We start from the raw sequence: 9,686 nt of genomic DNA, 5'->3' as shown, positions 1-9,686 counted from the left end.
ATAGTATTTCATTACTTGACCAACTCCAGAAAAGTTAGCAAAAACGGAAAAGCTACAAAGACAGCAGCTAAGAAAGCAGCAGAGTCAAACTTTAAGGATGCACCATTAGGTATTTGTTCTATGTAAGAGTCTCCAAAGCTATGCCTAAAGGCGTGGATATTTCTTTTATGTGTAGAGGCACGAGTTTTGTCTTCACTGAAGACTTCACATAAAAGTATATGTCAACATTGTCCTGCAGACGCATTTGGTGTGTGTGTGATTTGGACTTTTTTTTTTTATAAGTCTTTGGCATGACTCGGCCGGGGTTTGAACCCGCGACCTGCCGCATTCGAGGCGGACGCTTTAACCACTAGACCACCGGAGCGGTCCAACGACGCATTTAGTCAGATTAACTTAAATATTAATTGTTCTGCTAAAGTTTAATAATAATATAGTTTAAGCGAAGACTATTCAGTCCTGATTGTTGAATGCTCTGCATATTAAATGTCATTCAGAAACTTAAGACGAAAACATTTGATCGCTACAATAAGGAGTTATACAATGACCATTACTATAGTACAAGTCTACTCATTTTAAATTAAATATAAATTTTCTTTAACCAAAGTCTGTTCAGTCCTAATTATTTAATGCTCTGCACCTCAACTGTCATCAAGAAACTTCCAGACGAAAACTATCAATCTCTATGATCTTTTACAATGTAAGTCATGCACTAAACTTGGGTCAAGAAAAGAGCACTTGTGGAATTGTCACATAATAAAGTAGTTCAAATTTGTTTATCAATATGCATATAGTTTTCATTGTGACATCATAGCATGCGACCTTCATACCAGATTGTACTGGATCACACCTTTAGGTTCATTTCGTCCAAAAATGTCTATGTACTTTAACATTGATTTTGCTGTATGCACTTTTCAGGGCATCTAAGTAATGACCTTCCAAATGTTGATGTATATTAATCCAAATGAAGTGACTACTTGCCACTTAAAGGTATGAAGACACAAAGTCTGAAAAATGACACCCATTACTGAAATTGTCAACGTTGAATGCTTGTATGGCCTGTGTGACTTTTACTGTAAATAGGATCTGTAGTTAGAAAATGTCAGAATATCATGGGGTATATATATATATATATATATATATATATATATATATATATATATATCACTGATTTATCTGATGTGGGATTCACAATGATTTGTTGTAGGTTACTTTGGAATTAACGTCCATACAGGTATGCTACCATGGTGGAGAAATTATTAGTATTTGTTGTTTTAAACAAGGTATCAATTGTTAAAATAATAATTTTGAATGGCATTGAAAAATGTTAATATATATTGCACCTCCACCTACTTAGAGTCTGTGTTGACAACCTTGCTTTTGGGGTCAAGAAAAGTGGATGCTGGATTTATGATTGAAAATAACAGGGAAGTAAAGATTATTTAGGATGCACAGTTGTCGTTGTGACATCACAGCACATGGCATTCAGTCCAGTTTATACTGGCTCTCACCTTTAGGTTCACCGTATCCAAAAATTTCCATATATTTTAATATTGGTTTTGTTGGATGTTTGTATCTGGTCATATAAATTATTACCTTGAAAAGGAATACGGATGTCTGAGGAGCCAAATAAAGTGAATAATTGCCATTTATAGTTATGTATCATCACATTCTAAAAAATTACATCCATTTCTGAAATAGTATTGAACATCTACATGATAGGACTTTATATCTTAATTCCAGCATTTACTATAGTGGACATTGTAGGAGCTAAAGTCCAGAGACTAACAGAATAGTCTTTGAAAAATTGTTATATACAATTAAAAGTAAAAAACAAACAAACCCAGATTTGAATACAGTAAAATCTGTCTTGAAAGACCATTGCTATACAAGACCACCTGTCTTTAAAGACCACATACTCAATGCACAAATTTATTGATTATATAACATTGTGACTTGTTATCAGAGACAACCTGTCCTGAGAAACCATAATGTTTTGGCAAAAGAGGTGGTCTTTCAAGACTGGTTCTACTGTACTTTTAAAACTTAGCACTGAGACTCCATCCTTAATAGGTTCTAATCTGGAACATTTCTGTATTTCATATGGAAGGATGTACCATTATCTGATCATGAACGGTTAATAGTTTTAGTGATATTTAGTTGTTGTTGTTGTTGTTGGGTTTAACACCATTTTTCAGCACATGATAGGCTATACATGGTGGCTAGTATTAATGGTGGAGGAAGAATATGGGAAAAGCCTGGAAAGAACCACTGACCCATGAGAAGCTACTAGCAAGCTTTCTCACATACCCACATTGGCCGAATCCGAGACTTGAACCCACGCAGACAGAGGTGAGATGGCAGTGATCTGTAACGGTGAGCGCTTTAGACCACTCGGCCACTCGGGGCCCTTGAGATTTAGTAAGGGCACAAGTCATGACATACCTAAACTTATGAGAAGTGTTAGGAGATGATGGATTGCATACATGAGGCTGCTATGAATTGTATGCAAACTATTTATCATGATATAATAACAAGAGTTGAAATAATGATACTTACTGATGTGAAAGCTGTATATAATAACAAGAGTTGAAATATTGATACTTACTGCTGGGAGAAAAGTTTTTATTAATGAGTTTAAATAAGGGTACTTACTACTGGGAGAAATGTATATATTAGCAAGAGTTGAAATAAGGATACTTACTGCTGTGAAAATTGTATATATTAACAAGAGTTTAAATAAGGATACTTACTGCTGGGAGAAAATTATATATTAATGAGTTATGGATACTTACTGCTGGGAGAAATGTATATATTCACAAGAGCTGAAATAAGGATACTTACTGCTGTGAAAACTATATATTAACAAAAGTTGAAATAAGGATACTTACTGCTGGGAGAAATGTATATATTAACAAGAGCTGAAATAAGGATACTTGCTGCTGTGAAAACTCTATATATTAACAAGAGTTGAAATAAGGGTACTTATTGCTGGAAGTTATTTATATATTAGCAAGAATTGAAATAAGGGTACTTCCTGCTGGGAGAATGTATATGTTAAAAAGAGTTGAGATAAGGATACTTACTACTGTGAAAACTGTATATATTAACAAGAGTTGAAATAAGGATACTTACTGTTGGGAGAAATGTATATATTAACAAGAGTTCAAATAAGGATACTTATTGCTGGGAGAAATGTATACACGTATATTAACAGAAGTTCAAATAAGGGTACTTACTGCTGGAAGAATGTATATATTAACAAGAGTTGAAATAAGGATACTTACTGCTGGGATAAATGTATATGTTAACAAGAGTTGCAGTAAGGATACTTACTGCTGGGAGAAAAGCATAAACATTATCTACAGTTTGTTTCTTTACAAAAGTAAATATTAAATAAATGTATTTTCACATATTACAGTGGTGAATACTTGCTTGATGTTTTTTATTTAGATATTGCTTCATTATTTTCCTATATGTCCTTTGACTGAGATTGTCCTATTGTTAATTGTGAGTTTGAAGACTACTGGAATTTTGCTTTTCAGACCATAATGATTATTATTTTTAGCTCTAAACCAAACAGCAGGCATGATTAATTTTTGTCTTAAACGTTTTTGAGTTTCATTATGCATCTAAGGTGATTTTCAAGGTCAAATAAGAACAGTTTTTCATGGAAAAGAACATTATAATGTGTCATTTATGTTTTCAGTCACAAATTGGACATTCTGATCAATGTTTCTGCCAGTAATATGATCCCAATTATTGTTATTTAGCAGTTGCCTGTAATATCCCAGTTATTGTTATACAGCAGTTGCCTATATTATCCCAGTTATTGTTATATAGCAGTTGCCTGTAATATCCCAATTATCATTATACAGCAGTTACCTGTAATATCTCAATTATTATTATATAGCAGTTACCTGTAATATCCCAATTATCATTATACAGCAGTTACCTGTAATATCTCAATTATTATTATATAGCAGTTACCTGTAATATCCCAATTATCATTATACAGCAGTTACCTATAATATCTCAATTATTATTATATAGCAGTTACCTGTAATATCCCAATTATTATTATACAGCAGTTACCTGTAATATCTCAATTATTATTATACAGCAGTTACCTGTAATATCCCAATTATTATTATATAACAGTTGCATGCAGTATCCCAAGTATTGTTATATAGCAGTTACTTGTAATATCCCAATTATCATTATACAGCAGTTACCTGTAATATCTCAATTATTATTATATAGCAATTGCCTGTAAAATCCCAGTTATTATTATATAGCAGTTGCTTGTAATATCCCAGTTATTGTTATATAACAGTTGCCTGTAATATTCCAATTATTGTTATATAGCAGTTGCCTGTAATATTCCAATTATTGTTATATAGCAGTTACCTGTAATATCCCAATTATTATTATATAACAGTTGCATGCAGTATCCCAAGTATTGTTATATAGCAGTTACTTGTAATATACCAATTATTATTATATAGCAATTGCCTGTAAAATCCCAGTTATTATTATATAGCAGTTGCTTGTAATATCCCAGTTATTGTTATATAACAGTTGCCTGTAATATTCCAATTATTGTTATATAGCAGTTGCATGCAGTATCCCAATAATTATTATATAGCAGTTGCCTGTAATATCCAAATTAAAGTTATATAGAGTTGCATGCATTATCCCAATAACTAGTATATAGCGGTTGCCTGCAATATCCAAATTATTGATATATTGCAGTTGCCTGTAATAGCCCAATTATTCTTATGTTATAGTTGCCTGTAATAACCCAAATATTGTTATATAGCAGGTGTCTTTAATATACAAATTAATGTTATACAGCAGTTGCCTTTAATATCCAAATTAATGTTATATAGCAGTTGTCTTTAATATCCTAATTATTGTTATATAGCTGTTGCCTGTAATATCCAAATTATTGTTTTATAGTGGTTGCCTGTAATATCCAAATTATTGTTATATAGCAGTTGCCTGTAATATCCCAATTATTATTATCTAGGAGTTGCCAGTAATAACAAAATTATTGTTATATAGTAGTGGCCTAATGTAGTTGTTCCCCTGGCAATATTTCTGTATTTTCCTAAAGCCAAAATGCTATTTAGAAGATATGAGATTTGTCATTGTAAAAACAGGACAAATATCTGTGCAAGATACATCAGCTGTACCATTTCCTAAAATATTAACCCTTTTGCTTTAATTAACTAGATAAGTGAACATTAATCACCTTGGGGTTATCCTCATGGGTTGCGCAACAATTTGATACAAATTAAGTGATGTTATTATGTAGCCAATATTTTTGAACTGTGCAGTACAACCATGTTATCATTAAAGTCCAAATATGTATTAAGAGATGTGTTCATGTCAGACTTCAAGTCCAAATATGTATTTTGATGTGTTCATGTCAAACTTCAAGTCCAGATATGTATTAAAATGTGTTCATGTCAAACTTCAAGTCCAAATATGTATTAAGAGATGTGTTCATGTCAGACTTCAAGTCCAAATATGTATTTTGATGTGTTCATGTCAAACTTCAAGTCCAGATATGTATTAAGATGTGTTCATGTCAAACTTCAAGTCCAAATATGTATTAAGATGTGTTCATGTCAAACTTCAAGTCCAAATATGTGTTAAGATGTGTTCATGTCAGACCTGTTCAGTTGACAGTTCAGCATCAGTCAATAAATCCAGTAAACAGAAAGAACATAATATAGAACTTGTCAGGAGTTTTACAGTCCAGTGAAGTTTATTTTTATGAACACAAAAGTACCTAATACAAAAGTTTGATGTAAGTTTTCATTTTTCAGATTTTTTAAAGTATTCTTGAAATTTAAAACAAATCAGAAACAGATTTTCATTGTGAAGTAGGAATGAATAAATAATATATTATGAAATCAGTAAATAAGAAATCTATTGTCCATTTTTCTAACTATCTCAAATCTCATTGATTATAATTAAATATAAGTTGTAATTATACACTTATCATAGTAGTGAATCTGTATGCCCATTAATGGGTGACATTTTATTTTCGATAACAGTGTAAATATGCATCTTGGAAAATAAGAAAATAAAAAGTGTTCAGACTTCTGGTTGAGATTATTTTATATTAGAACCTTTCAGTTCAAAATAATTTTCCTATGATAGTATATTTAACAGTTTCATTTATTAAACATGTTTAGTTTAAAACATCTTTGAGCAAGTGTATCTGACAGGTAACCAATATAAATATCTCAGAGCAGCTATATAATTAAAGGGTTCTCATACCTTTGTGGCAGTGACACATTGTTATGTATAGGTTCTGTATGTCCCTGTTTACACCTGTTCTGCATATTTGCCCCAAGCTATTTGGGGAAGTTGTCCAAACTGAGATATAATGTGGTCTCTTTGGCACCTGCAGTAGTAAATGTCAATGCAAGTTTTGAAATAGCCCCTTGTTTTGCCATTGGGTATCTACTAAATGTAATGTGTATTTACCAGATGTATAATTAATACATGTAGGTAGAAAGTGGTGGACAGTATATTTTGCTTAATAGTAATGATTAACAATAGGTGATCACTCTGGAGATAAATGCATTCTGAAGCTGCAATGTTTTCAGTATTTGTCATTTTGAAAGATATTTTCATCAGCAACTCAACACCTTCAGAAAGTTAAACATGATGCCTGCTGCAGCTGTATCACCATCTGACTTTTCACGGTATTTGTCCTTTAATAATTTGTATGGGTTCATTAGATTGTACAAGTTTTCATGTTCTAACTTCTCTTGGTATCTGCCCTTTTATAATTTGTATTTTATTCATTAGGTGGTATAAGTAAATTTCATGTTAAGATGGCAATATAGATATTCGAAAGTGTTTGTAATATGCTTTATATTTCTATTTATGCATAAATCATAAATACCAGCATCAAAGGTAGTGTTGGAAGGGAGAGATTAAGCTGTGGCTTTGTGGGGTTTACTGCCATTTTTCACCACATTATAGACTATACATGGTGGCCAGTATATTTGGTGAAGGAAGACCCTAGGAAGAACTATTGACCCACAGGAAGTGACTAGCTAGCTTTTTCACATACCCACATTGATAGAGCCAAGACTTATACTGGCACCACATTGCATACATGTCAAACATTTGTCTGCAATGGCTTCATACTTTGAATTTGAACTACAGATTCAATTGCTTATCTTTGTAAAGAATTTATAAATCTTATATACTTCCCATGTTCGACAATGTTGATTGTATCTGTATCTGGGAAAATTGTACTAAGCAAAAAAAGAATCATTGGAAAAATAAATATGGAGACTGGGAATAGTAAAAAGTTAGTAATTCAAGCAGTTGTTGTTAACAATCAGGCTCATACCACTTGATCATTGAGTTTTATTAGGTACTCTGTATATAGAGCTAGACTGTCTCAAAATTGATTTCTACATTCTTCAGTTCAACTGTGTAGCATGTTACCAGTTGAAATAATAACTAACCCATCTATTCAATATGGTATGTGAGAAAGCTTGCCGGAGGCTTCCCATGAGTCAGTCGTTCTTACCAGGGTTTTCTGGGTTCTTCTTCCATCAACAATAATGTCCACCATGTATAGCCTGCATAGCCTATCATGTGTTGAAAAAATGGCATTAAATCCCAAACAATAACAGCAATAAAGTCTTAAAACTGACCTGAATTGAGCTAAACATTTAATTCCTTCTTCTTATTATGGATGGAGTCCAGCATGCCATATTATTATTTTGGTGATTGGGTGGAGTCGAGCTTGCCATATTATTATTCTGGTGATTGGTTGGATGGAGTCCAGCTTGCCATATTATTATTCTGGTGATTGGTTGGATGGATTTCAGCTTGCCATATTATTATTCTGGTGATTGGTTGGATGGATTCCAGCTTGCCATATTATTATTTTGGTGATTGGGTGGAGGAAGTCCAGGTTACATAACTGAGAACCGAATGAAGTAGTTCAACAATGGTTCATTCTTAAATCATGTTTGCAAGAATAGGTAGTGTACATGAAGACTATTAAACAGCTGGCCACTTTCTATTACAGTGTCAAAAATATATGATTGTAAGATGCTGTATTATGCCCACGTTACCATATCAACTTAAATTAGGACATTATTACTTGGCAATACTCCAATGAAATTAATGCACATGTATTTCAGTCGTTGAAAGCCATCAGAAAATTATGAAAATGTTTTTCATATTGATATGGTGTTTGCAGTATGTACAAGAAATGGAATGCTTCCCCTTGTTACTGCACTTTAATAAAATCTAATTCTGTCAACCAGAAGTTCTAAAATTTTGCTTTGCTAGACTTTGTTCACATTTCTGATGGCTCACCCTTCCTGAATCACAACTAAATCAGATTTTCAAAGAATGTTATTGCTGATCATGAACTGGCCAGTAATCTGTAACAAAAATGGCTTAAACATTATCATTCAATGCAACAAAGAGTAAAATCTTTGTTTTTTCAAATGAATTGGGTTGTTCCACTTCATGTACATTACCTATGGAAATCAAACAAATAGGTACTTCCACAGCAGGCTTTAGAGGTCTCTTAACACACCATCTTCCGAGCTATTGTCCATCAGTTAAACAATCTTTGCAGTGGTAGTTATTTATATGACTGCTTCAACTTTTAATCACCTTTATGACAATCAGCTGTATAAACTGCCCAGAGGTGACAGTTTTACATAAGCATTTAACAGGATTGTTTACTGTTTTATACGGTTGGTAAGTTATGGGCATAAATAGTGGTGTCAAGAAAGGCTGCATACCAAGTTGTATCAAGAAAGGCTGCATACATAGTGGTGTCAAGAAAGGCTCTAGCCCTTGTTATTCTTCCTAAAATTGCTGAAAATCGTTTGTTTTTTTTTTTTAAAACACTGCCATGTTGGAGGTAGATGTCACAAATCATGGTTTTTGTGTGACACTTGTTCTGGCAGGTATGGTTTATATTCATGTTAGCATAAGTATTGAATTAACATTTTAGATGAATGTGTTTGTATGGTTTACATGTGTGAATGGATATGCATGTGTTTGTATGTGTAGAGTAACTAGGTGTTAGGAAATTTTGGGGTGCTTTCTTTTATGGACTTTTGCAAATGGTATTATGCCTTTATACAAAAATGAGTGCAAGTATGTGTTTATATGTGTTTTATTATCGGAAACTAGCTGTTTTAGTGTTTTTTTCATTGTGTTTTAGTTGTTCCAGATATTTTACTTTAGTGTACGTTCTTTCATGCATGTTTTCTGTTTTTGTTTGAGGGCCATGTTGATGATTAGCTAAATATGCGACCCTCATTATGTTATTATTGTTATTATTATTATTATTATTACCTGAGCTCCCCCTATTCTAGGGGAAGTACTTTCAATACATCACAAAATTTCACAAAGTGATTTAAAAGTATAAAAAAGGGAGATTTGGTATCCAGGCAGGAATCTGGAATCTGTATTTTAAAAAAATATGTTCTGAAAAAAGCTTGTAGATTTGCAGTGCTTGTAATGGTAGTGAATACACTATGTGCACTATACAATAAGGTAAATAGCTTTTTTCAGTACTATTGTCATTTACCTGAAACAATTAAAAATGGTATACAGGTATAATAGATCTAATGACAGTCCATCATATTCTCACAAAGCAAAGGAACACTGAAGAACAT

The 9,686-nt window shown here is 32.6% G+C and overlaps 1 protein-coding gene across 3 annotated transcripts in view; it reads left to right on the top strand.

Moving 5' to 3' along the window:
• Positions 1 to 17: 17 nt before the first annotated feature.
• Positions 18 to 9,686, top strand: part of LOC149769992 (protein inscuteable homolog) — a 93,980-nt gene continuing 84,311 nt past the window's right edge. The window contains exon 1 of one of the 3 annotated variants that reach the window (XM_089949557.1): positions 18 to 109. The gene's annotated coding sequence lies outside the window, so the exon portion shown is untranslated. Of the gene's footprint in view, positions 110 to 6,516; positions 6,723 to 9,686 lie in introns of those variants that run through there. The other 2 variants (XM_089949559.1, XM_089949558.1) reach the window with 2 other exon arrangements.

Source organism: Sinohyriopsis cumingii, unplaced genomic scaffold, assembly GCF_028554795.1.
Source record: "Sinohyriopsis cumingii isolate HCF-2022 unplaced genomic scaffold, ASM2855479v2 utg002887l, whole genome shotgun sequence".
NCBI lineage: Eukaryota > Metazoa > Mollusca > Bivalvia > Unionida > Unionidae > Sinohyriopsis > Sinohyriopsis cumingii.
Note: the sequence above shows the minus strand (reverse complement) of the source record. Positions and strands in the feature narration are given on the sequence as shown.